Source organism: Anomaloglossus baeobatrachus, chromosome 12, assembly GCF_048569485.1.
Source record: "Anomaloglossus baeobatrachus isolate aAnoBae1 chromosome 12, aAnoBae1.hap1, whole genome shotgun sequence".
Lineage (NCBI taxonomy): Eukaryota > Metazoa > Chordata > Amphibia > Anura > Aromobatidae > Anomaloglossus > Anomaloglossus baeobatrachus.
In genome coordinates this window covers 85,853,042-85,876,068 of record NC_134364.1, presented here as the reverse complement: position 1 = coordinate 85,876,068, position 23,027 = coordinate 85,853,042, and positions in this window count along the sequence as shown.

The following is a 23,027-nucleotide window of genomic DNA, read 5'->3' as shown; positions in this document are numbered from 1 at the left end:
GTTTCAGCTATGCCAGAGTCGACTACCTCTTCCACCAAGGTGTCAGAGGTGGGACACTCCCCCCTTGGAAGAGGGAGAAGTTTAGCAGGATTAAGGACCGCACACCGGGAGATGGTGCCTTTGTCAGGGAGTAGTGATGTCATACGGGCACTGATCTTCAACTGGTGCTTTAGGTAGGTGTTCAATCTGGCTGAGTAGTATTCAAAAGGCTGCTGTCTTCCTTCATGGCAAACAGGTAGAATGACTTCTGGGCTGGAGATGACGATACTCTTCAGGTGACTGTGAATGCAGCACATCTGTATGTGGGGTAATCTTGTAAGCTGCTAGATTCATCTCCAGACATCTTGGCACTTAAAGGAGGGTGTCTTGGTCCTTACCAGCTGTAGTTTGCATGTGGGCTCTCGGAGACCTGATACAAAGGACTATACCCAGGTTTGTAAGAAAGGGCAATGGGTGTAACTTTGGGTCAGGAGAACACTCAAATTCTAAAAACTAAGATCCCCTAAAACCCCGGGGAAAAAGAAAAGAGCACAAGATTGTTTGAAAACTAGCAAGCAGCACCCCCTGACTACATATGCACAACTAGAAATAGCAGTGGAGCGTATCTACTCTACCTCTCCTGTGCTGACCCTGTAACTGGGGGCCCTGCACTCTCCCTCATCCCGACGATAGACCTGATAGTGGTCAGGGCCGAGCCTCCAGCATATCCCTATCTCCTGTCAGACCCTGAAAACTAAAACACAAAGTATTAATGGGTGATGCCAACAAAAACCCTAATATATGCCAACTCCTGATGATCAAAGTCCCCTTAGGACCACATGATCCTCCACCCTCTCTATCAGGGAACTCTTGTGCAATATACCAGGCAGGATAACATACAAGTGAGAATATCTCAAACTAGGCTAAGCATCAACTGCCATAGGCAGAAAAATATTCACTGTCCACCAGGACTAATAGTGAGCAGTCTCTTGATATGGTCTAATAAATTCTATACTAGGTACATCAAAAACAAATATGCAAAAGTGAAAGGAAAAGGTTTCCACAGGACTATCAGCAATGTCCTCTGCTAAGGTTCATTAGTGGGAACACACTGGGGCACAACTGCATATATGACAAAAACGTAGTGTGGATTTCAGGTCCCTATGTCCCCCCTCTGCAGCCTCTGCTGCATCAGCAATAAACAGAGCAGTGGCTTTGGGTCCTAAGATGGCGGCTGGAAACTGGGTGTCGGCCAGACACATAGTGTAGTTGCTAGATTCAGAATTACATTTCTTCAAATCATCTCAATACTTCAACTATATTGACATTCAATATCACATCCTGTACCTTCAATCAATTCTCATCTAATCTCCCCCCTTGGGAGAATTTTCCATTTTCCTTTTCAACATACGTTTGTCACTTACTATTAAACTTGCTGGTACTTCATTCCCGGACGAGCCCCCATAAAATAGAAACTAACACTTCTTTTTTTTTTTCTCTACGGTGTTCCACACCAGAAACTGTGTACATTATACATACAAACGTCTTCCAGGAAAACCTAGAGCACCAGTGTCACTTGGGTGATAATAAAGTACACTCACCACTCACCCTTAGGCTATGTGCGCACGTTGCGTACAGTTCACTGCAGAAATTTCTGCAGCGATCTGAAGAGCACATGTGCGCTTTAAATCGCTGCAGAAATGTCCGTAGTGAAGCCGATTCCATGCGCTCTGCCTGCAGCTCCTGCCATAGACAGAGCAGGAGCTGCCGGCAAAGCGCACTGAAGAAGTGACATGTCACTTCTTTTTACGCAGCGCTTCGGCAACAGCCAAAGCGCTGCGCTCTAAAACGCCACGTGCGCACGGCCCCTGCACAATCTCCATAGACTGTGCAGGGGACGCAGGACGCATGCAGTTATGCTGCACTACAAAGCGCAGCGTAACTGCATGTATTTACGCAACGTGCGCACATAGCCTTACTGTAACACTGTAAACCTGGTTCCATTACTGGCCAGAAAGAATCCCCAGCTTTAATTTGGGTGAGCCCATACAAATCAGCATTTGTGGCAGAGTGGGTTTTCTGGATTTGGCACATCTTCCTATAAAAAGGCATGGGATGCAAATCAGGATCAGGACTCCTAAGGCTTCCATGTCACATATTTAGGGTGTTCTTGTCTGGGACGATCGGAATAATGGTGCGATGCCATGTGTGGGCTGACGTCCTCAAATAAGGACAGCACCTGTGGTTTATCTCTATAGCTGGAGATTGTGTGTTTGGTCTCTGCTGGGGACAGTTTTGATGGTGGGGTGGATCATTGTTAAATCATTGTCATCTCCCTGCCCCCCCTCGGTGGCTTCGGTTGCTCCAGCCACAAATAGGCCAGTGGCCTTGGGACTTAAGATGGCTGGAAAAGGGAACTAGGTGTGGCCCGACCTGAAATGGCATCTGGGGAGGCTAGGGAGGGCGTTAGACAACTTTCTGGGGACGACTGATAAGAAGGGGGGGCGTTGCTTCCTAATGGGCTTGGCCACTTCCTGAGGTGCCATTTTATAAGCTGGTGCAATATAGAAATATCTGCCATCTCCATCACATTCCTCTTTCCATGCCAATTTTTTTTAACCTCTTTAGACGTTCTATACCATGCCTCAGCATCCATAAGGAGATCTTTATCTTTCAAAATCCCTCGCTTATTTAACAAGACATTTTTCCATTCTTGCTCCTTTAATCTCCCTCTCTTGGCAGTAATCCCTGCCACCTTGAGGAGCAACTTCATATTTTTTTTTAACATTTTTAACATCCACAGAATACACAGATTTCTATCTCAGTCCAAGAAGTGTCACGTGGGTGATAGAAACTAAATTCACCCTCACTATAAACTAAGTACTGGTAAACTCTATTCACATTACATTAACCACATGAGGACGGTCCATCCAATACTCAATATTCACTGATTAAGTCCAAAGTTAAGGATTTTACTAATGTATTTCTTAAAATACATCGCCATCCACCAAGCAAACAATGAGCCAGTGTACAAACGTTCAACTCACTGCTTAGCGCAAATCGTACCAGGTAACACTCAGGGCTCTTTCACCCACTTTTATAACTCTGCACCAGTACCTTTAAAATCCCCCTTTCAAATCCTCTTTCCATCGAGGACCAGGCTCTCGGGCCTTATCAAACATCAATTATGGATGACACGTCACTCATAGGTGTATATCAGCAGTCAGTATACTTTCTGACTCACAGTTAACATTTTCCTTACAAAGTACATTATCGTGACACTTCCTCTTTTCTGCCGTACGAACACTGCCGTACGAACAAAGCACACAGGACTTCCTGTTTCAGGCAGCCAGCCTGCTGCAAACACAGCGATTTCAACAGGTAGACACATGTAAACACAATGACATAACAATAAGGACACTATATATACCATCCAGGTGGCTGATCTCACCTGCACATATAACCATATATATATATATATATATATATATCCATATAACCAGCGTATATAACAACTTCCTCATTTTCCTCTGCAGTTAAGTCAGAGAAAACGAAACTTGGAACTTCTGCTTTTTTCAAAGAACAGACAAAAAAAAACCAAAACCACATTACATTTAATGTGATTTAGAATTACATTAAAGACAGCTTAAGGTGAACCTGACCACCTTGAAGTGTGATCTCTTAGAGCGGCTTATCTCATGCGAGATGGTGGTCATTAGGTGTCTAGACTGGGACAGCCCAACCCCCCTTTCGGAATGCAAGTACACGCATGAGGTTTGCAAGGTGAGATTAGACAAATTTTCTCACCTGCATTTGGAGTGCACATCTCCATCCCCTCTCGCGTAGTTGCCTTTCGAATCAAGGTGTCAGCATGGCCGTCCGTCATCCAGACTCCGTCCTAAGGTTCGTTGGGCGCCACTGTTAATGCTGGCCATAAATTTACTGTGATGCAATCTAATCGTGCATCTACCTTAAACTGTCTGCAGTCCAAATTGAGTCAATTGTGGTAGCATGCATACCACTCTCTATCACACACACCAGAGACGTACTCGGATATGAATAGAAAGTAAGACTGATTTAATACGGAAGTGGAAAATACATTTAAAGGGAATTATTGGCTAGCAGCCAATAATACGTAACACGTCTCCTATTGGATAAAGTAGAACAGCTTATTCTGTGATATACAATATACTGTAATGTGCTTGCTTCCTCATTTATATTAAGCAATGTCAGCATGATTCACTCATCACATGAAAAGTTCAGACTGTCTGAGTCTTATGTCCAAATGCAGAACTAGGTGGGGTACACAGTCTCAAACAGCATCTTAAATCCTGATTTTGGATATCTTCATATATACTTCTAATAGTTCATAATCTTGTCCTTAACAGGGGTAGGTAGCAAAGTCTTTGCTGAACCATGACTTGTTCATCTCGGCTCATTTTTAAAAACACCGCAAGGGGACTCCAAGCAGAGTCTCCCTTTTTTCCAAAAATTGGGCCCCACAGACACCACTTCAGTGGCATCACTTGTGCCCCAGTTGCAAACTGGATGTGTTGATTAGCATCAAGCATATTCAAAAATACGCCAGCTTTTACTCTCCCCGGATGACACCGGGGTAGAAAAGTCCTTGCGGATCCATGACTTATTCATCTTGATGAACGTTAGTCTGTCCACATTGTCACTGGACAGACGCGTGCGCTTATCTGTCAGAACACACCCAGAAGCACTGAAGACATGTTCATAGACAACGCTGGATGCGGGACACGACAAGGTGGCGAGCTCAGGCCATTTTTCAAGATTTGAAGCCCAAAATGACTCCAGGCTCCAGGCTCCAGTTGCAAAGTCATGGCATCGATGTTCATTTGGAGATACTCCTGTATCATCCTCTCCATCCGTTGACTATGTGTCAGACTTCTTGTCTCTTGTGGCCTTGCATTGGATGGTCTAAAAAAATTATGAAACGATTCCATAAAATTGCTGTTACTAGCACCAGATATGGTGTTGCTGGTACGGTTAGACTGATAATGATGAGACAGTCCCATGCTTGGCAAGTTACAACTGGGAGATTCACTCCGTTAACCACTGGTGTTTGGTGGAAAAGCCGAGCTAAGATTGAGTAGCAGCTTCTGCTGATACTCCTGCATACATGCGTCCCTTTCTATGGCTGGAATTATTTCGCCAAATTTGGACTTGTACCGGGGATCTAATAGTGTGGCAACCCAGTAGTCATCATTAATTCTAATTCGGACAATCCGAGGGTCATGTTGTAGGTAGGGCAGCAAGAAGGCGCTCATGTGTTTTGCGCATCCATGCGGACCAAGTCCTCGCTGTGTTTGTAGCGGCAAGGTGATAACCGTGCTTTCTTCCTCTGACATCTCCCACCAACCAATTTGACCAAGGTGTCCCTCAGCTGCTGAGTCTTCCATGCCCATCGAGAGTTCGTCCTTCCTTTCTTCCTGGTCTCCTGCACCTTCCTCAACATTTTGGCTGCTACCATGCGCCCTTGTTAATCCCTCTCCCCCACCGTCCCATGCCTGCCTCCTTGGTGATGCTGAACGTCTGGACCTTGTAGATGTTGGTATCCCTTGCGCATATGAATCCTCCTGTACTTCCTCCCCTTCCTCTTGTCCCACCCCCTCCGAATAGTGTTTAGCATGTGCTCCAACATGTAAATGACTAGAATTGTCATGCTGATAATGGCATTGTCAGCGCTAAACATATTCATCGCCATGTCGAAACTGTGCAGAAGGGTGCATAGGTCCTTGATCTGAGACCACTCCAGCAGTGTGATCTTTCCCACCTCTGCATCTCGTTGGCCCAGGCTATACGTCATAACGTATTGCACCAGGGCTCTGTGGTGCTGCCACAGTCGCTGCAACATGTGGAGAGTCGAATTCCAGCGTGTCGGCACATCACATTTCAGGCGATGAACCCGCAGGCCGAAAGACTTCTGGAGCGATGCAAGTCGGTCAGCTGTGGCATTAGAATGGCGGAAGTGAGCAGAGAGTGACCGTGCCCTGTGCAGAAGCCCATCTAGGCCGGGATTGTTGGTTAAAAATTGCTGGACAACAAGGTTCAACACGTGAGCCATACAAGGCATGTGTGTCACCTTGCCCCGGCGTAGGGCCGCACCCAGATTTGCAGCATTGTTGCACACGGCCTTTCCTGGCTGCAGGTTGAGTGGAGACAACCATTTAGTAAACTCGCTCGCAAGGGCTGACCACAATTCCTCAGCTGTGTGACTCTTATTTCCAAGACATTTCAAGGTAAAGACCGCCTGATGCCGTTGAGCTCTGCTGCCAGCATAGTAAGGAGGTGTGCGTGATTCCTTCTGCACAGTTACAACGCGGGTGGCCTGACCAGGCAGGCTTGGGACGGAGGACCCAGACGAGGTTGAGGAGGCAGAAGCAGTGGAGGAATTTCGACATACAGAGGATTGACGCACAAGTCGTGGGGACGAAACAAGGAGAAAAAGGTATACCAACACGGGATCACCACACCATTGAATAAATAGAGGAAAAATTATTTTATTATATTATTATGTAACCAGAAAAAACAAGAAACACATGTCTCCACACTTGGAGTTAGACACACGATGACACAGAATAAAAACACTTAAAAAGCCAGAGGCATAGAAAACATGCCCGCCAGGAACTCAATATATATAGTAATTAATAAACTGTACAAATATGACAAGGACACTCTTATATATATATATTGCACAAGGCCCGTACCTAGAGCTAATACATCTGTTCTGGTAATCAGACATAAATTGTGCGATATAATACCCAAATAAACATGGAATACATAATATGGTAAGCGACTGTAGAGATACAAACAAACAGATCTAATAATGCACAGTGTGCGGTGTACATAGACTAATGGGTAAACCATGAGCTGTGTGGTACATTACCCCAGTATTGATTGATCATCCACAGTAGACCACTAAAGTGATACAGAAAGATCTAATAATCTGATAATGTACAAGGTATAATGTGAGCTGTATCTAAGTATGGGTTTCCTATAAAGTATATACAGACCACTGCAGGTGCATAAGGAAATCTGATGATACACATGGAATAGATCTACACAGTATAGTGACCCAGCATAAATGTATCTACAAAAAGCTACACAGTATGTACCAGTATTGAGAAGGTTATAACCAGAGGAATATCACACATAGCCAGTATCTCTTTCTACAGAAAGCTGCACAGTATATACCAGTATTGGGAAAGTTGTAATCGAAGGATTACCATATATAGCCAGTATCTCTGGTGCTTGGGGGAATGCCCATTAGTAAGGCCATATAGAGCAGGCCAAAGCAGCCAACAGGCTAAGGAAAGCACAGGAGCGGACCTATACTTACTACCCTACAAAATGGATGGCAAACATGCAGGTAGGGTGGATAGGAAGAGTGACCAAGGGAGTTCCTGGCGTGGACACCCCACGGGTATCGCGATGTTTACAGTGGCTTCCTCAGGGGATGTTTGCCATCCATTTTGTAGGGTAGTAAGTACAGGTCCGCTCCTGTGCTTTCCTTAGCCTGTTGGCTGCTTTGGCCTGCTCTATATGGCCTTACTAATGGGCATTCCCCCAAGCACCAGAGATACTGGCTATATATGGTAATCCTTCGGTTACAACTTTCCCAATACTAGTATATACTGTGCAGCTTTCTGTAGAAAGAGATACTGGCTATGTGTGATATTCCTCTGGTTATAACCTTCTCAATACTGGTACATACTGTGTAGCTTTTTGTAGATACATTTATGCTGGGTCACTATACTGTGTAGATCTATTCCATGTGTATCATCAGATTTCCTTATGCACCTACAGTGGTCTGTATATACTTTATAGGCAACCCATACTTAGATACAGCTCACATTATACCTTGTACATTATCAGATTATTAGATCTTTCTGCATCACTTTAGTGGTCTACTGTGGATGATCAATCAATACTGGGGTAATGTACCACACAGCTCATGGTTTACCCATTGGTCTATGTACACCGCACACCGTGCATTATTAGATCTGTTTGTATCTCTACAGTGGCTTACCATATTATGTATTCCATGTTTATTTGGGTATAATATCGCACAGTTTATGTCTGATTACCATAACAGATGTATTAGCTCTAGGTACGGGCCCTGTGCAATATATATGAGTGTCCTTGTCATATTTGTACTGTTTATTAATTACTATATATATTGAGTTCCTGGCGAGCATGTTTTCTATGCCTCTGGCTTTTTAAGTGTTTTTATTCTGTGTCATCGTGTGTCTAACTCCAAGTGTGGAGACATGTGTTTCTTGTTTTTTCTGGTTACATAATAATATAATAAAATATTTTTTCCTCTATTTATTCAATGGTGTGGTGATCCCGTGTTGGTATACCTTTTTCTCCTTGTTTCATTATTACTTATTCTGTATACCAGGAGATCCCACCGGGTGGTGCCCTTCCCTTTCGCTTGTTTGACAAGTCGTGGGGACGGCAAGACTTGTTCAGCAGACCCTTCTCCATCTCTCACCATAGTTACCCAGTGCCCAGTCAGCAACATGTAACACCCCTGCCCATGCTTACTGGTCCAAGTATTGGTGGTGAAATGCACCCTGTCACACACAGAGTTTCTCAAGTGATGTTGTGTGCGACATACTGGTGTAGCGCAGGCACACTTTTCTTGGAGAAGTAGTGGCGACTGGGCATCTGGTACTGGGGCACTGCGACGGACATAAGGTCTTGAAAATCCTCTGTATCCACCAGGCGGAAAGGCAGCATTTCGGTAGTCAAGAGCTTACAGAGGGATAAAGTCAACCTCTTAGCTTTGTCATGGCTCGGAGGAAATGGCCTTTTATTTGCCCACATCTGAGGGACCGAGATCTGGCTGCTGTTTGGAGACGGTGTTGAGTAGGGTGTCCCTTGAAAACTGCAGGTCTGTGAGGAAAGTGCAGGTGGAGACAGGATGTTGCCTTCATCCAAACTTGGTGCTCTTGATGTCTGAGAGAGCTCTACACCAGCACTTGTTTCCCCTTCAAAAACAACGGACGACCTGCCAACCAAACTGCCTATTGCTGTTAAAGAGGTGGAAGGTCTGCATGGAAAAACATGTGTGACAGCTGTCCCCACAGTCATAGAGGATGAAGAGCACGCGGATGCACTTGAAGGGGCAGACGGTGGTTGGCCCGCTCCGCTAGGCCGCATTGTAGCATGGTGAGCTTCACACTGGGACTTATGCTTGTTATTCATGTGACGATTCATGGAAGAAGTTGCCAAACTAGTGAGGTTTTGGCCTCTACTTATAGATTGGCGACAAATCTTACAGATCACATGATTTGGGAGATCCTTTGCGATGTCAAAAAAGGACCAGGCTAGGCAAGGCTTAGAGCCCATGCGACCTGCAGAGCCACCCTGACTTGTGCTCAGAGGCAGAGTTGTCTCTGAGGATGCAGTTATTGACGTGCTTCCAGTACTCCGACTCTGTCCAGGAAGGCGCAAGGTAACTTTGTCGTCAGTCGCATCCTCCTCCACCGCCTCTGGTGACCTCCTGGAGTGCCTGACTGTGGGTTGACAGTAAGTGGGATCTAGAACTTCATCATCAAGTGTTGTGTTTGCACTCCCCTCGCCCTCAGACCTAACCTCTTCCTGTAGAACCAGAATGCTACCTCAATTTAAATCTTATAAAAACACCATTTATTGAAATTCATTTAAAATTCAAAAAAGTTCCACCTGTGAAAAAATGACACACAGAACACATATACCCTGACCATGGAACAGCTCCAAGATATCTGCCCACAGGGACAAAAACAATTATTCCATATACTGATATCAATAAATCCTGCCAGGGAAAAAGATCTAAATGACCCTCACTCTCTCTTTCCTCTACCTGCCAATGGAGGTGTGACATAAAGTCACAAATCACCCTAAAGGTAATGAGGTGCCCCCATTCCTCGGCGGCTTTCCCTTCTAAAGATGTCCCTACTCTCCCTCAAGTTATAATATAGGCTAGGGATAATAACTTTTATTACCAGGAAAGATGGAAAAATGAACTTATCTGAGAGATGAGTCAAAATTTAGTAGTCCCTCAGCAGTCCGTTTTTTTCATAGTATACAGGCGTCCGGGCTTTCCATGGTCCTCAACCCAATAACATAAATACACATAGTCTCAGTCTCAACGCGTTTCTCCCCATAAGATTAGTCAGGGTTCATCAGGAGACAAAATGAAAAATAACTGGCCCAATCGCCTGTGGAACAAACAAATATCAGAACCCCAAATCCAAAACCACAAAACAGAGAGTCCTAGAAGCACATGGAGAACATACCTGATAGCTGTTAAGGGGGCTACTCATTTAGCAGCACACACCTCTCCATATGGATATGTATAATGGACGCCTTACCATGTGCCTCACTCTCCTTAAATATCATCAAATAGGGGCTGACCTGTTCGGTAACCGCCCCCAGGAACGCCCCATTGAGATGGGAAACCCTCGATGTATAAACCACATGCAGTTAATTAGCTGCCATCTTCCTAGGCAGCCGCCCCCAGGAACACCCCGTCCCCTAGGAAACCGGATGTAAACTACACGTGCAATCACTATTTTTTGACAGACCGGAAGTGACGTATAATCTAAATCATCACATGTCCCAGCTCACATTGCCTAGGTGGGCATCGCCACACTATCGCCTGAAGGCACGGACCGTCCCCATCCGGATCAACAATTACCTCCCATAACGCCCCGTTGCCCGGGACCCCGGGGTTATAAGGCACGTGCATTCGCCATATAGACGAAACCGGAACCCATACCGGAAGTGAATAAACCCACGTGACCCGTCCGAGTCATGTGACTCAGCATACCACGTCATCGGATCATCACATCCTCCTCCCAGCACAGGATGGGGAAACCCGGAAGTGACGTACGATCTAAAACGTCACACATCCCGGCTCACGCCGCCCAAGTGGGCGTCCCCACCAATCACCTGACAGCGCGGGTCGTCCCCCACAATCTCCACAAACATGGCCACCCCCTCCAATCCTAAACCTAATGTTAGTCAGATTCAAGTCCAAACCCAAACCGCAACCCATCAGTACTATACAAGGGAAGATAAACAATTCAGTTATCCCAATGCATCATCATATCAAGGAGAGACCGGAGGTCACACCGGAAATAAACAAACCCACATGTTCCCTCCGGATCATACAACAGAGCAGGCCATGATCTCTAACATTATATATTCAAGTCATATATCGACCATGTGTTCAAAAGGGAGTGGAAGGGGGGAAGAGAGTGGAGGAAAATTTTTTGGGAGGAGGAAGGGGGGGGGCCCTGACTGAATAGTGCCCTGACTGAATAGTGAAGTTGTCATTCCAATCAGGTAGCTGAGTTTCATCGTCATCAGTATGTTCCTCATTGTCTCCACCAAGAAGTGTTACAGTTTGTGAATGAGGGTCTACAATATGCTCAGAAACTTGGTCATCAGGGCCTAAATCAGACTCACAAAGCTTTTGGGCATCACTGCAGATCATTTCCTGGTCTGTACTCACTGTAGCTTGGGAGCAGAGCTCTGATTCCCAGCCTATAGTGTGACTGAACAGCTCTGCAGACTCAGCCATCTCTGTTACACCATACACTGCAAGGTGGGTGGATACTTGAGAGCTGGGAGAAAGCAAGTGCGATTGGGGTAACAATTCAGAGTACTGTTGTTTTTTGGATGTTGAAGTTGAGGTGGAGGAGAGGACACTTGTTGGAGCACTTGCGATCCATTCAAGCATGTTCTTCTTTGTGCACCATCTACCTTTGTTAGAGTTGTTCGGTTCCGTAAAAAAGGGAGCACATCCGATTGTCCACGGAAAGTAGTAGACATCTTACTTTTGCTGGAAGATGGCCTTTCTTCAGCAGATGTTAATGTAGCTTTCCCACCTACCCCATGGACACAAACTTTTTTCCTTTTTCCAACACGCCTGTTCCCCATTCCACCAGCATCTGTCCTTTTGCCACTCATTTTGTTAGCAACAAGATTGTACACTTAAAATGTGGGAGCAAAAATGGAGAGGTGGTGTAGATTGCAGAGGTGGTCTAGCTTTATTGACAGCTGAAGAACCAACACTGTCTATCCCAGTCAATTTTAGTATGCCCCTAACAGTGGCAGCTAGAAATTTTAGAAAAAATGTTTCGGGGGGTCTTTAAACACAGTACACCTCAAGAAATGAAACCCCACCATAAAATTCAATACTTTATTCTGTTAAACCAACAAAGTGCAAATTTGAAAACAGAGTAAGTTTGATACATTAGATTACGGTTACAGGGAGGATTGCGGGCAAATTCCCTATTCTTACCCTTCCTGGCTGCAGGGGTCGGCACCCTATACAAATAGACGCAGTGGTGCCCCCGCTCAAACGTGGACTGACCCTTCAAAACCCTGTGCTAACAGTCTAATTCATGCTGCTGATCTCTGTGAGAGCCTAATGTAGTATCTCGTTATGTTCTCATACACCCACACAAGCACTCTAGGCAATATACATTTGGTATGACTTTTTATGATTTTTCCTTTTTGGTACATTAAATGAACATCTTTTCTTTACTCAGCATTTTGTAAATGACATAGTCAGCTTATCAAGTAGAAGACACTGTCCATGTTAAAAGCATCAAACTCTGGATATCACCAGTAGATCATGTAGCAAATTGCTACCGCTTCGCCACTAGGCGTAACTCACTGGCCGACGCGTTTCTCCTCCTGTACCAACAATTGAACGGAGGTTCATCAGGGACTGTTCAAGGTTCAATCGCGCAGATGACAGACTGAAAATATCAATATGTCTATATTAGATGACTGATCACCATTTTAAGAGTCCATATATAGCAGTCCCAAATAGAGGCCATTACTCACATTATATTAGTGCCATAGTCAATGATTCAGTCCTTCAATGAGGTACTATTGTTCTCACTGAAAATATATATATATCAATCCATCACATTCTCGTCAAATCCAAAACAACAGACTATTTTTGGTAAGAACCAATACTCACTCACAATATACCATTGCCTGGGACTGCATGTTCCATTTATGCCATGAGTATACAATTCCTTAATGAGGTATTATTGTCAGCTGTAAGACAATATAGGAATCCAATGAAACCCCCTCATAACCTTCATATTATCTAGGTCAACTCAGCAATCCATCTCAAAAGAGTACTTACTCAGATATCCCACTGCATGGATCTAGAGGCCGGCTGTATGCCAGTAGTACAAGGATAATGGCGCCTGGCTCATTTCAAAATGCTGCCAGGTTTAAATCTCCCTCCAGGGCAGCGTCATATTGCCTCATTTCCGGTCTTTAGTTCATTGCCGGTCACCCAGAGGGGAAGGCGTTATCCATAGGGCCTGATGTTAGTCATCAGTTGGTACCTCCCACATGTGATGCGCGATGACGCGCACCCGGTCTCATTGGTCAGTCTCATGTGGGTAACGTGGAGTTCCTCCATTTACGTTCTGTGCAGGTCAGCTGATCAATACCTCATCCGGAGCGTTACCATGCCTCCCTTCTGATGCTTGTCATCATGGAGGGAGCGTCATATCCGGTCTCTGCTTCCCGCACCGCCCTTGAATGGAGACAGTATCATATTGCCTCACTTCCTGTACTGGCAAGGAGTCCATGTATACTCTATGAGCGGCGTCACGGTGCCCTACTTCCGGTTCTCGTAGAACACATTGTTTTAAAACAATCCATACCCATATTTCAGGGGGAACTGTATAACTTAGTATGCCCCTAACAGTGGCAGCACAGTTTGCAATTAGAATTGCGTAGCAAAAATCGGCAGGTGGGTAGAATGCACGGGTGCTGTGGGTGAGTGGACAGCCAAGGAACACTAACTTAATATTCCAGACACTTTTAGGATGCCAGAAAAAGTGTCAGCTCTTTGGGGAAATAAAATAGCGTGGCAAAAATGGGCAGGTGGGTAGAATGCACGTGTGCTGTGGGTCAGTGGACAGCAAAGGAACACTAACTTAGTATTCCAGACACTTTTAGGATGCCAGAAAAAGTGTCAGCTCTTTGGGGAAATAAAATAGCGTGGCAAAAATGGGCAGGTGGGTAGAATGCACAGGTGCTGTGGGTCAGTGGACAGCAAAGGAAGCCTCACTTTCTATCCCTGCTAATGAAAAAATGCAGCAAGGAATTGGCTGAGCTGAGGTAGCCAGACGCTGTTATCTAAAGCCCTACACAGAGTTTGCACGGACCTGCCTAGCAGCTATGACTATGAGCGCCTGTAAATCAGCCCTGAAAAGGGCTGACATAACCAGTAGTCCCTATTCCCTAAAGCGCTGTGTAGATTGCACTGTATCTCTATAGCGCACACAGCAGCAGCAGCGGGAGCGGTGACTGTCACCCACACGCAGCAGACAGATAATGGCGGCGGCGTGAAAAATGGCCGTGTCTTATGAGGCAAGGACATGTGACATGCAGAGCCTATGACACATGCCCTTGCTTGTCTGGCAAAAATCCACTTTGTAGGGTGTGTCTCTGTGATTTGCTGACAGCCTGGCTCGCCCCACTGTACGCGCGTTTAGGGAAAAAAAATGGCGATCAGCATTATCTCAGCACTCAGCAGCAGCACTGATCTAAACCCCATCCCCCCACACACTATATGCTGAATTTTGATAATAGCGTGATTCACAGTTATTCACACTATTACAGTGAAAAGCCAGCTACTAACTAGGTAGGCTTTTTGTTGATCGAACCGTTGTCGAACGCTACTCGATCTGTCAAGCTTTTAGCAAAGGCTCAAGTTCCTCGAGCCTCTCGAACACCCCCTAAAATCACTCGAACATGAAATTGGCGAACCTCGAGCCTTGAACATCGCTCATCTTTACTTATGAAAGACATTGTGAATCTTGAAAGTCTCTGGAAGAGCCAAATGGAAAGAAACAGGATTAATTACCCTCAAAATTTTATAAGGTCCAATAAACCTTGACTTAAATTTCGGAGAAGAAACTTTCATAGGAACATGTCTTGAAGACAACTAGACCAAGTCCCCTATCTTAAACCGGGGACCCACAGTCCTACGTCAGTTGGCAAACCGTTGGGCATTTTCCTTGGAGTGGGACAATTTATCCACCACTTGATCCCAAATATGCTGCATTTTCTCCACTGTCGAATAGAGTTGAGCGCGGTTCGTGGTTCTCCAGTTCGCGGTTCGAGTGATTTTAGGGGCTGTTCTAGATCGAACTAGAACTCGAGCTTTTTGCTAAAAGCTCGATAGTTCTAGTTATGTTCGAGAACAGTTTTAGCCGCAAAAAAACAAGCTAATTACTAGCTGGCTTTTCGCTGTTATAGTGTAAGTCACTCTGTGACTCACACTGTTATGAAATTTCAGCATATAGTGTGCGGGGACTGCGCATTCAGATCACTGCTGCTGGGATAATGGCGACCGCCATTTTTTTTTTTCTTGTCTTTTTTCCCTAAGCGCGCGCGTGTAGTGGGGCGGGCCAGCATGTCAGCCAATCCCAGACACACACACAGCTAAGTGGACTTTTAGCCAGAGAAGCAACGGCATGTGTGATAGGATGTTGTTTTGCTATATTTTTAGCACTAAGGTTCAGATACGGCTTTAAAGAAGGCAAATAAGTAATTTTATTATAAAGGTTAATATAAAATACAAACTTAAAGGAAAAGTATGATATTGCGTACACTTTTGTATATTCAACGTACAAAGGTTAAGTACAGTTAAATACTTACATCACCAAGGAGATTTGGAACATCATCTGCCTGGAACATTAAGAATCAGGGAAGCACACCAAGGACAGAGAACTCCTGGAAATCCCAACACTGACCGGATGTCTCGGTACAGGAAACACAAGCTATTGTCTGTGCTATATTTCATCTGATCTTATAGAGCAGGGGTCGGGAACCTATGGCTCGCGAGCCAGATATGGCTCTTTTGATGGCCGTATCTGGCTCGCAGACAGGGCTCCTACCTGTCTATGGGAAGGATCAGGGCTGGCGCCAGCACAATTGAGAGCAATGATGAGAGAGTGAGCGGCGCGCTCCCTCTCTTATCATTCTCCCCGCTCTGACTGTCGGCGTTCTTCTGACAGCTCTGCAGAGGACCGCGGTGACGTCATCACTGCGCGCCTGCTGAGAGGTCAGAGCGAGCGACAGCAATGGACGATTCGCCGAGGAGACCGGATCAGCGGGGGAACGAGAAGTGAGCCGCCCCTCTACTGACACTGGGCTCCCCTGACTCACAGGCCGGCCACTACACAGCGGCACTAGTACACATAGGGGCCCGGCAGCCGCTCTGCGTCTATGTGTAGTGCTGCTGTGTAGTGGCCGAACTGTGAGTCAGGGGAGCCCAGTGTCAGTAGAGGGGCCCCTGACCTGGAGAGGCCACCAGCCATGTCTGAGCTGCAGGAGTGCTAGTCCTGACCTGCACAGCAGACGGAATCTCCATCCTGCAGGACCTGTGATGATGTCACGCCCATGTGACTGTGTGCGAGGAGACACAGGAGGCCGGGCAGAAAGCAGAGAATACTGAATCCTGAAGGAGATTTGGACACATGACTGGTAATAAGAAAAGAGGGGACATGAGGGTGAGGGGGGCTGCAGGGTGAGGGGCATATGAGGGCTGCAGACTGTGACAGAAGCATGTGAAGGGGTGCAGAGTGTTTGAGAGGGGTAAGTTGGGGTACAGGCAGGGTGAGATATGTGAGCAGGGTGTGTGAGATATGGGGGTGTATTGTGTGTGATATGGGGGGTGCAGGCTGTATGGGAAGCAGGGTATGTGACATATGGGGGTGTAGTGTGTGAGATCTGGGGGGTGCAGGCTGTATGGGAAGCAGTGTGTGTGTGTGTGTGAGATCTGGGGGGTGCAGGCTGTATGGGAAGCAGTGTGTGTGTGTGTGTGTGGGATATGGGGGGTGCAGGCCGTATGGGGAGCAGTGTGTGTGTGTGGGATATGGGGGGGTGCAGGCCGTATGGGGAGCAGTGTGTGTGTGTGTGATATGGGGGTGCAGGCTGTATGGGAAGCAGGGTGTGAGAGATATGGGGGTGTAGGCTGTATGGGAAGCAGGGTGTGTGAGATATGGGGGTGTAGTGTGTGGGATATGGGGGTGCAGGCTGTATGGGGAGCAGGGTATGCGACATATGGGGGTGTAGTGTGTGGGATATGGGGGGTGCAGGCTGTATGGGGAGCAGTGTGTGTGTGTGATATGGGGGGTGCAGGCTGTATGGGGAGCAGTGTGTGTGTGATATGGGGGGGTGCAGGCTGTATGGGAAGCAGGGTATGTGACATATGGGGGTGTAGTGTGTGAGATCTGGGGGGTGCAGGCTGTATGGGAAGCAGTGTGTGTGTGTGGGATATGGGGGTTGCAGGCTGTATGGGGAGCAGTGTGTGTGTGTGATATGGGGGGTGCAGGCTGTATGGGAAGCAGGGTATGTGACATATGGGGGTGTAGTGTGTGGGATATGGGGGGTGCAGGCTGTATGGGGAGCAGTGTGTGTGTGTGATATGGGGGTTGCAGGCTGTATGGGGAGCAGTGTGTGTGTGTGATATGGGGGGTGCAGGCTGTATGGGGAGCAGTGTGTGTGTGTGATATGGGGGGTGCAGGCTGTATGGGAAGCAGGGTGTCTGGGCCACTGACAGATACAATTGCTCCAGCGGTCACTTAGTACACAAAGGAGTGTTCCTCTCTGCTGCACTAAGCCACCGCTGGACCTAAACAATAATTTGCTATAAAATAGATAATTGACATAACTGACAATGTGTTGTGTGACATGTCCAATATTCCAGCTTCTTTCTTCTGCGAATGCCTCAAAGCTGGCATTCTCTCAACATCAGGTGGGAAGAATGCCAGCTTCCAGTCATGCGCAGGAAAAAGAAGAAGCCAGACTGCTGGACTGATGTCATGCATCGCAAGTTCACAATGTAAGTTATTTATTTGATTTTTTTACTGCTAATTACCATTGTTTCAGTCCAGTTGTGGCTTTATACAGCAGGGAGGAGCATTCCTTGCTGTACTAAGTGAACATTGGAGCGATTGATCTGTCAATGGCCCTTTAAACATATTGTACGGCTCTCGCGGAATTATATTTCAAAATATGTGGCGTTTACGGCTCTCTTAGCCAAAAATGTTCCTGACCCCTGTTATAGAGGCTTGAACAATATTACAAGCCTTAAAGTTAATGTGTTGTAGTCTTATTCATCCATGCCCTTTGATGGCCAGTCTTTGGGCATAGATGAATCAGAGATACACCACACATCAGACAATGGGGTAATAAACCCACAGACATTCAAATCTCCCAAGAATACACATCAGGTATTTGAGCTAGGTAAATCATAAGGTTTCTGTTACAATAGTATATTGTCTGTCCGTATGTTCAAGACAAACACACAGAAACCCTTAAGCATACACAAGATTTTGTAACCATGTACACTTTGTCTGTCTGATTAAACAATATGTTATAGTTTAACATAATGTATAAACTCAAAAGCAGCCATTTTTATATTTGCAATACAGATGTCCATGTCACACGTCCCTGCATTATAAAAATGGGTATCTGCCCATCAGGACGCCATTATCTGCCTTCTGCGTCTGGGTGTCAGTCACCGCTGGCGCAGCTCCTGTCTCCGATACTGCTGTGTATGCTCTGCACACAGCGCTATACAGAATAGGGATAGAAGTTTCTTTTAGCCCTTGTAAGGGCTAATTACAGCAGGCTCAGAGCCATAGGTGACAGTCAGGTCCGTGGAAACAGCTACAGATAGCATCTCTGTAGCTAAGCTCAGGGACTTCCTCGCTGCATTTCCCCATTTGAATTGCAACTTTTCGCCATTTTGACTCGAATTTGTTCCTTTGGGGGGGTATTGCAACTTTTTTCCATTTTGACTCGAATTTGTTAAATTGGGGGGGTATTGCAACTTTTTGCCATTTTGAGGCAAAATTGTTCCTTTGGGGGGGTATTGCAACTTTTGGCCATTTTGAGGCAAAATTGTTCCTTTGGGGGGGTATTGCAACTTTTAGCCATTTTGAGGCAAAATTGTTTCTTTGGGGGGGTATTGCAACTTTTGGCCATTTTGAGGCAAAATTGTTCCTTTGGGGGGTATTGCAACTTTTGGCCATTTTGAGGCAAAATTGTTCCTTTGGGGGGGTATTGCAACTTTTAGCCATTTTGACTCGAATTTGTTCCTTTGGGGGGGTATTGCAACTTTTGGCCATTTTGACTCAAATTTGTTCCTTTGGGGGGGTATTGCAACTTTTTGCCATTTTGAGGCAAAATTGTTCCTTTGGGGGGGTATTTGAAGCTTTGGCCATTTTGAGGCAAAATTGTTCCTTTGGGGGGGTATTGCAACTTTTTTTCATTTTGACTCGAATTTGTTCCTTTGGGGGGGGTATTGCAACTTTTTGCAATTTTGAGGCAAAATTGATCCTTTAGGGTGGTATAGCAACTTTCGGCCATTTTGAGGCAAAATTGTTTCTTGGGGTGGTATTGCAACTTTTGGCCATTTTGACTCGAATTTGTTCCTTTGGGGGGGTATTGCAACTTTTGACCATTTTGACTCGAATTTGTTCCTTTGGGGGGGTATTGCAACTTTTGGCCATTTTGAGGCAAAATTGTTCCCTTGGGGGGGTATTGCAACTTTTGGCCATTTTGAGGCAAAATTGTTCCTTTGGGGGGGTATTGCAAATGTTGGCCAATTTGAGGCAAAATTGTTCCTTTGGGGGGTATTGAAATTTTTGGCCATTTTGAGGCAAAATTGTTCCATTGGGGGGGTACTGCAACTATTGGCCATTTTGAGGCAAAATTGTTCCTTTGGGGGGTATTGCAACTTTCGGCCATTTTGAGGCAAAATTGTTCCATTGGGGTGGTAATGCAACTTTTGGCCATTTTGAGGCAAAATTGTTCCTTTGGGGGGTATTGCAACTTTCGGCCATTTTGAGGCAAAATTGTTTCTTTGGGGGGGTATTGCAACCTTTGGCCATTTTGACTCGAATTTGTTCCTTTGGGGGGGTATTGCAACTTATTGCCATTTTGAGACAAAATTGTTCCTTTAAGGTGGTTTAGCAACTTTCGGCCATTTTGAGGTAAAATTGTTTCTTAGGGGGGGTATTGCAACTTTTGGCCATTTTGACTCGAATGTGTTCCTTTGTGGGGGTATTGCAACTTTTGATCATTTTGACTCGAATTTGTTCCTTTGGGGGGGTATTGCAAATGTTGGCCATTTTGAGGCAAAATTGTTCCTTTGGGGGGGTATTGCAAATGTTGGCCATTTTGAGGCAAAATTGTTCCTTTGGGGGGGTATTGCAACTTTTGGCCATTTTGACTCGAATTTGTTCCTTTGGGGGGGTATTGCAATTTTTGGCCATTTTGAGTCAAAATTGTTCCATTGGGGGTACAGCAACTTTTGGCCATTTTGAGACAAAATTGTTCCTTTGGGGGGTATTGCAAGTTTTGGTCATTTTGAGGCAAAATTGTTTCTTTGGGGGAGTATTGCAACTTTTGGCCATTTTGACTCGAATTTGTTCCTTTGGGGGGGTATTGCAACCTTTGGCCATTTTGACTCGAATTTGTCCTTTTGGGGGGGTATTGCAACTTATTGCCATTTTGAGGCAAAATTGTTCCTTAAGGGTGGTTTAGCAACTCGGCCATTTTGAGGTAAAATTGTTTCTTAGGGGTGGTATTGCAACGTTTGGCCATTTTGACTCGAATTTGTTCCTTTGGCGGGGTATTGCAACTTTTGGCCATTTTGAGGCAAAATTGTTCCCTTGGGGGGGTATTGCAACTTTTGGCCATTTTGAGGAAAAATTGTTCCTTTGGGGGGGTTTTGCAAATGTTTGCCATTTTGAGGGAAAATTGTTCCTTTGGGGGGTATTTCAAATGTTGGCCATTTTGAGGCAAAATTGTTCCATTGGGGTACTGCAACTTTTGGACATTTTGAGGCAAAATTGTTCCTTTGGGGGGTATTGCAACTTGTGGCCATTTTGAGGCAAAATTGTTTCTTTGGGGAAGTATTGCAACTTTTGACCATTTTGACTCGAATTTGTTCCTTTGGGGGGTATTGCAACTTTTTTCCATTTTTACTCGAATTTGTTCCTTTGGGGGGGTATTGCAACCTTTGGCCATTTTGACTCGAATTTGTTCCTTTGGGGGGTATTGCAACTTTTTTCCATTTTGACTCGAATTTGTTCCTTTGGGGGGGTATTGCAACTTTTGGACATTTTGACCCAAATTTGTTCATTTTAGTGGGGTATTGCAACTTTTTGGCCATTTTGACTCAAATTTAATATGTTCATTTGGGGGGTATTGCAACGTATTGGCCATTTTAACTCAAATTTGTTCCTTTGGGGGGGTATTGCAACTTTTGGCCATTTTGAGGCAAAATTGTTCCTTTGGGGGGGTATTTGAACTTTTGGCCATTTTGAGGCAAAATTGTTCCTTTGGGGGGTATTGCAACTTTCGGCCATTTTGAGGCAAAATTGTTTCTTTGGGGGAGTATTGCAACTTTTGGCCATTTTGACTCGAATTTGTTCCTTTGGGGGGGTATTGCAACTCTTGATCATTTTGACTCGAATTTGTTCCTTTAGGGGGGGTATTGCAATTTTTGGCCATTTTGAGGCAAAATTGTTCCATTGGGGGGTACTGCAACTTTTAGCCATTTTGAGGCAAAATTGTTCCTTTGGGGGGTATTGCAAGTTTCGGCCATTTTGAGGCAAAATTGTTTCTTTTGGGGAGTATTGCAACTTTTGGCCATTTTGACTCGAGTTTGTTCCTTTGGGGGGTATTGCAACTTTTTTCCATTTTGACTCGAATTTGTTCCTTTGGGGGGGTATTGCAACTTTTTGCCATTTTGATGCAAAATTTTTCCTTAAGGGTGGTTTGGCAACTTTCGGCCATTTTGAGGTAAAATTGTTTCTTAGGGGGTATTGCAACTTTTGGCCATTTTGACTCGAATTTGTTCCTTTGGCGGGGTATTGCAACTTTTGGCCATTTTGAGGCAAAATTGTTCCTTTGGGGGGTATTGCAAATGTTTGCCATTTTGAGGCAAAATTGTTCCTTTGGGGGGGTATTTCAAATGTTGGCCATTTTGAGGCAAAATTGTTCCATTGGGGGTACTGCAACTTTTGGACATTTTGAGGCAAAATTGTTCCTTTGGGGGGTATTGCAACTTGTGGCCATTTTGAGGCAAAATTGTTTCTTTGGGGGAGTATTGCAACTTTTGGCCATTTTGACTCGAATTTGTTCCTTTGGGGGTATTGCAACTTTTTTCCATTTTGACTCGAATTTGTTCTTTTGGGGGGGTATTGCAACCTTTGGCCATTTTGACTCGAATTTGTTCCTTTGGGGGGTATTGCAACTTTTTTCCATTTTGACTCGAATTTGTTCCTTTGGGGGGTAATGCAACTTTTTGCCATTTTGAGGAAAAATTGTTCCTTTAGGGTGGTTTAGCAACTTTTGGCCATTTTGAGGTAAAATTGTTTCTTGGGGGGTATTGCAACTTTTGGCCATTTTGACTCGAATTTGTTCTTTTGGGGGGTATTGCAACTCTTGATCATTTTGACTCGAATTTGTTCCTTTGGGGGGGTATTGCAACTTTTGGACATTTTGACCCAAATTTGTTCATTTTAGTGGGGTATTGCAACTTTTTGACTCAAATTTAATATGTTCCTTTGGGGGGTATTGCAACGTATTGGCCATTTTAACTCAAATTTGTTCCTTTGGGGGGGGGGTATTTGAACTTTTGGCCATTTTGAGGCAAAATTGTTCCTTTGGGGGGTATTGCAACTTTCGGCCATTTTGAGGCAAAATTGTTTCTTTGGGGGAGTATTGCAACTTTTGGCCATTTTGACTCGAATTTGTTCCTTTGGGGGGGTATTGCAACTCTTGATCATTTTGACTCGAATTTGTTCCTTTGGGGGGTAATGCAACGTATTGCCATTTTGATGCAAAATTTTTCCTTAAGGGTGGTTTAGCAACTTTCGGCCATTTTGAGGTAAAATTGTTTCTTAGGGGGGTATTGCAACTTTTGGCCATTTTGACTCGAATTTGTTCCTTTGGCGGGGTAT